This window comes from Arvicola amphibius, chromosome 8 (genome assembly GCF_903992535.2).
Source record: "Arvicola amphibius chromosome 8, mArvAmp1.2, whole genome shotgun sequence".
Lineage (NCBI taxonomy): Eukaryota > Metazoa > Chordata > Mammalia > Rodentia > Cricetidae > Arvicola > Arvicola amphibius.
In genome coordinates this window covers 41,432,341-41,438,510 of record NC_052054.1, presented here as the reverse complement: position 1 = coordinate 41,438,510, position 6,170 = coordinate 41,432,341, and the positions used below count along the sequence as shown (strand labels likewise).

Here is a 6,170-nt window from a genome sequence, read left to right as displayed (position 1 = left end):
AGAAGTTTATTTAATATGTACCACTTGAATCTGAAAGTCCAAAGTTAGGTGTAGTGATGGAGCTGCAGGCAGGCCTGCTTTTTGTCCCGCCTGGCTCCCAGCCACCGGCTAGCTTATGCCCCAAAATAGCAACACACAAACTGTATTCATTTAAACACTGCCTGGTTCATTAGTTTCAGCCTGTTACTCACATCTTGACTAACCCATATCTAATAATCTGTATAACACCACGAGTGGTGTCTTACCGGGAAAGATTCAGCATGTCTGACCTGGTGAGTGGCTCTATAGCGTCTCACTGAGGAGAGGCACGGTGGTCTGCCACACCTAGGAGAGGCGGGGCAATTGTCTGAGCCATCTACCTCACTTCCTTCTTCGTGTTCTGTCTACTCCACCCACCTAAGGGCTGGGCAAGGCAGTTTCTTTATTAATGAATGAAATCAACACAAACAGAAGACTCTCCCACATCAGTTAGGTGACCCCATTTTTTTCTAATTCTAGTACAAAGATATTACATTGGGTAGCCATCAGATGTCAAGTTTGCATGTGGAAATAAAATGTCATATTTTGAAATGGAAAGCTAGACAGTAGCACTAAGTTGGGCCTACCAGCTGATGCTTGTAAGCATTCAAGGCTTCCATGATGCCTTACCCCTTCTGAAGGCAGCTTCTCCACTAAACTAGATGTGTTTGAGCAGCTCTCAGATCTACCACATGATCTGGGATCTTGGGATTAAAGCATGACATTTACTAAACTAAGACAAAAGTCGTTATGTAGGAAGTCAGTTCATGCAGAAAATGCTGAGGCTATGGATTCTTAATTACTTAATAATAATTATCTTTTGGAAAGTCTCTTAATCTGCAGAAATTGACCAAAATCAAAAGCAATGAAGTCAGTCTCTCTGTTGGTGTTGGAGTGGATAGATTAGATCCATGGGATTTACAAATTACCTAATCTGGTGTTTTGTTTGTTTGTTTCATGTTTTGTTGCTCTATGCAGAGATAGGCCCTCTGATACACAGGTACATACAAACACTGAAGACTCATGAGAACATATCACAACAAGAGGACTACTACCTCAAAGTCATTTTTATTTACATTTTCCTGATGGCTATGGATGTTAAACACTTCTTTAAGTGTTTCTCAACCATTTGAAATCCCTCTGTTGAAAATACTCTGCTTAGATAAGAACTCCATTTTTAATTGGATTATTAGGTTTCTTGATCTCTACTTTCTTTAGATTCATTATATATTTTGGATATTAGCCCTCTGTCAGGTGTAAAGTTGGTGAAAATCTTTTCCCATTCTGTGAGGTTTCCATTTTATCCTGTTGATCGTTTCTTTGCCTTACAGAAGCTTTTCATGTTCATGAAGTCTCATATATTAATTGTCAATCTCAGTATCTGTTCAGGAAGTTGATGTTCCCTTCAGGAAGTTGTCTCCTATGCCAGTAAATTCAAGGTTATTTCCCACTTTTTCTTCTATCAGGTTCAGTGTGTCTGGTTTTATGCTGAGGTCTTGATCACTTGAACATAAGTTTTATGCAAGGTCATAGATATTAATCTATTTGCATTTTTCTAGATGCTGACATCCAATTAGACCCGCACCATTTGCTGAAGATGTTTTCTCTTTTTCATTGTGTGTTCCTGGCTTCTTTATAAAAAATCAGGAGTACATAGGATCTTCGATTCGATTCCATTGATCAACCTGTCTATTTTCATGCCAGTACCGTGTGTTTATCATCATCATCTTTAATATTATTATTATTGATTTGTGATACAGTTTAAAATCAGGAATTCTGATATCTCTGAAAGGTCTTTTATTGTATAAGATTGATTTAACTATTCTGGGTCTTTTGTTTTTCCATATGAAGTTTGGTATTGTTCTTTCAAGCTCTGTAAATAATTGTGTTTGAATTTTGATGGGGATTACATGGAATCTTTAGATTGTTTTTGATAAGATGGCCATCTTTACTATATTAATACTACCAATCCATGAGCATAGGAGATCTTTCCATCTCCTTATATCATCTTCAATTTGTTTCTTGAAGTTCTTGTCATATAGGTCTTTCACTTGCTTGGTTAGAGTTTCCCCAAGATATTTTATATTATTTGTGACTATTGTGAAGGGCATTGTTTTCCTGATTTTTCTCTCAGCTCATTTATCATTTGTATATAGGCAGGCCACTGATTTAATGAATTAATCTTTTATCGAGCCACTTTGCTAGAGGTATTTATTAGCTGTAGTAGTTCCCTGGTAGAATTTTGGGGTCACTTATGTATGCTATCATATCATCTGCAAATAATAACACTTTGACTTCTAACCTTCCAATCTGGACCCCCTTGATTTCCTGTAGCTGTCTTATTGCTCTAGCAATATATACCAAAAATCTTTGTTGAAAGTGGCAACTGAGTAAAACACATCTATAGAAATTCATATGATTCACTTCATGTCAGAAATATACTCACCAAGATTGTTATTATTTTACTATAAATGAGTTTGTCAAACTTTGCTCAGGTTGCAAAACACTTTAGCAGTTTTAGAAAGAATGCATTATACCAATATTTTGTTATAATTTGCTAGACTTTAGTAATTTAATGATGAGTTATGAAGTATGAGGATTTTAATAATGGAAACTTTACAAAATGAGGAAAAGATCACACAATCATCCAGATCCTTTAAACATCTCCTTAAAACTGAATTTACATTCCTGAAAAAATTACCTAATAACATGTTGTGTAATAAAGTTTGTTACCATGCCCCAAAAGCAAATAACAAAAGTTTGCCAGTTTGATTAAATGTAGACTTGCATTTTGAGTTTTTAGAAATGAATATGATATAGACATGAAGCTTCTTCTACCTCAGTCTGTTAGTAAAGTCAATCCACATGACTTTTACATTGCCAAACTGTTAAGCAAGAACAACAAGATGACAGTTAGCTGGCTCATGTTTCATCTTCACTAGCAACACCATTAAAATTACTGGTAGTGTAGCACATTCCCTGGAATAAAAATACTTCAGGTTAACTACTATCATCCAAAAAACTCAAGAATTCCTTTATTTGTATAAACATTTATTTATAAACCAACTAAAGAGATTTTCTTGTTAACTTAGTTTTGCCAGGTATAATAATAATATGGTTCCTAACTTACAAAATATAGTTTGGAAATCACTTATGTTTCTGAGCAGTGGAGTGAGATTGCTGGCCCAGATAGCTCAAGTTTTGGTCATACTTAATGACAGGAAAACAAGAAGCTTACATGGGCTTTGTGTAAAAAGACATTATACTCCCTGCTCACTTGAGTCAATACTATATTACAAACATTTATTATAGGATCCCATTTTATAAAATTATTCCTGTATTCATAAACTTTAGTGAGACCCATGTCTCTATATTCACAAAGAGGTATAGATACTTGTTGGGAAAATATATACTTGGAGCTTATTATGATTATTTTAGGATGGTAGCACTTATAGTGATGTATTGCTTTCTTCTTTATTTATTCTTACTTTACTTAAATTTTTAATGGAACACTATTATATCAACAATGAAATTTTATTTCATCAAAATTGGGAAGAATTAATGGTGAAGGTGATGACAGTCCACACACTGAAAATATTTGCCTGTTTCATGGTTTCCTTGGCTGGGTTACTGTTGAACTAAACTAGTTTATTCTAAAGGACAAAAATCTGTTAGCCAGTGTAAAGTAATGGCTTCACACAGAGAGGAATGGGCATGAGGAGGGAAATAAATGTTTTGAGTACAGCAAGGCTCTTGGGAAAAGCAGTGTTGAGAGTCAAATAATAACTATAATTGTATATTTTCAAGTGTTTTCCATCCTCAACATTGTCCTCACAGAACACTGAAGTGTTTCTTGTAAAACTTCCCAAACATACCAAAAACACAGTCATGGTTTATTACTAAAAAGTAGAAACAATTACAAATTCTTGTCTCTCTCCATTTTGATAATTGCTAGTTATTGTTGACTTACATCAGGGACACTTTTCAGTGTGGAGCAAGCACATCAGTTGGAATTACAAAAACAGATCACAGCCACAAATCTAGAAAACTTGTTAAACAATATATCTTAATTTGAATTCATGTCAACCTCGTGTCATTCATTACAACATCTGTAGAAATGTATTATCGCTTCTAATATGAATACAGAAATACAGAAAACTGAAGAAGTCTCAGGCCAATGAGATGGCTCAATGAGAAAAAGGACTTGCTGCATAAATCTAGTGACCTAAATTAGATCCTCAGAACCCATATAAAGGAGCAGGAGAGAACTGACTCCACAAAGTTGTTCTTTTACTTTCGCATATGCTGTGGTACCCATGTCTCACAAAATATTTTTAAAATTAATAATAATAATGATAATGATAATAATAATAATATATTAGATATTTCCAGGACAACACCTCTTATTTTCTAGAGGAGAATACCACAATATTGGGTATAAAATACATACGAATTTCTTTAATTCATTCAATTAGAACCTCAGTTCAAATTCCAAGCTCTTCACAGGCCTTTCCTTGGCACGTAACGCTTCTTCATTATTCCACTGAGTCCCATTTTATAAGTATTTTAAGGAAGCTAAACAAGACAATATTATAATTATGATTTATTTATAAATGATTCCTATATAAAATGTAGAATGACTACATGTAAGGCAGAGAAAAAATCTATTAGACTTGAAGCAAGGGAATGTACAGGAAGCCACATTGTACAGTACAGTAATTAAGTCAGTGTAAGTATATGATGCCCTTTTTCCTATCCAATGTATATTTTTTAACACTGTCAGCTATTATAACAGTGTGGGTTTGACTTAAGGTTTAAAACTCATTTGTTCATTTGTTTCAGAATAAATTTTTATAAAATAAAAGGCAAAGGATTTAATTAATTTAATAATTAATAATAAATTTAATTTAATTGCTAGAATAGTATTCATATTTTGTTACATAAAATTCCATAGTTATGTATGCATGTAGATATATACATTTTAGTTTATCAAAAGTGAAGTCATTGTCCAGTTGCTGTGTATAACCAACAAGTTTCATAAATCATGTTATTAATGGTTACTGCCCTGTCTAAAAAATGTAAAACCTAATGCTTGCTTTACAGTCCCATATACTAAAAGTGAAATGATACAAAGAAGATGAACATGAACCTGCACAAGGATGTTGCAAATTTGTGAAATGTTCCATAATTTTTAAATAATAATAGTAATTAACAATAAAAATAATGAAAAGCCAAAAACCCAAGATCTTTGGAATGGAAAAACAAACATCATATACAGAAATAGCTGATGTATGAGTTTCAACATGAAAAATATTCATACCAAAGGATAAGCAGCAGCCTGAGGGCTCAGAAAAGAAAGAAGGGAACATTAGGATACTCCTGACCCAGTGAAGTTCTCTACAGATGCTACTAAGTCATCTGCTTTTATCCTGGTGTGGGCACCATTCCCTGTCCCTACTCCTCACCTCCAATCCTATAGATCATCAGCTATATAAGACACTTTGGGTTAGCTGCCATGACTATTATCTATTGAGACAGATAAATGTCTAAAAAGTTTAACATGTCCTCTCTCATTTTCTTTTTTTTTTCATGGTTTTTTTTTTTATATTTAAAAATTTCCATCTCCTCCCCTCCTCCTCCCCCTTCCCTCCCCTCCACCCATACCTCCTCTCCCTCCTTCTCCAGGCCAAGGAGCCATCAGGGTTCCCTACTGATGGATCATGCGACCAAACCCGTCTCTCTGAATGTGGCCAACAGTGGGGGCTGACTGAGAAGCAAAGGACAATGGCACTGGGCTCTGATTCTTCTGCATGGACGGGCTCTGTGGGAGCCTTCTCAGCTTGGTCGATCACCTTCCTGGACCTGGGGGGAGTTGGGAGGACCTTGGCCACTCTCATTTTCATAGTGAAACTAAAAGATTCAAGCACATGAAACCTTTTTTTTTTTGTCCTGGTTTCTCTTTCTCATCCTTGCTAATCTAGCAAAATTATTACATTAGTGGAAGTCAGTATCATGGAATACATTGCTACCCAGAAACAAAAGCCATACAATCAATGATTTGATCCCAGGCACTCTTGGGCCCACATTTGTCATGGAAATATTACAGTCATACTTATATGTTTTCTTCTACAAAGATTTCAGATATCAATAAA

At 34.9% G+C, this 6,170-nt stretch overlaps 1 non-coding gene across 1 annotated transcript; it reads left to right on the top strand.

Annotated features, from left to right (window-relative positions):
- The first annotated feature begins 5,108 nt into the window (after positions 1 to 5,108).
- Positions 5,109 to 5,210, top strand: LOC119822051. The gene has a single exon (XR_005286660.1). It is a non-coding gene; the product is annotated as a U6 spliceosomal RNA (small nuclear RNA).
- The last annotated feature ends 960 nt before the right edge of the window (positions 5,211 to 6,170 follow it).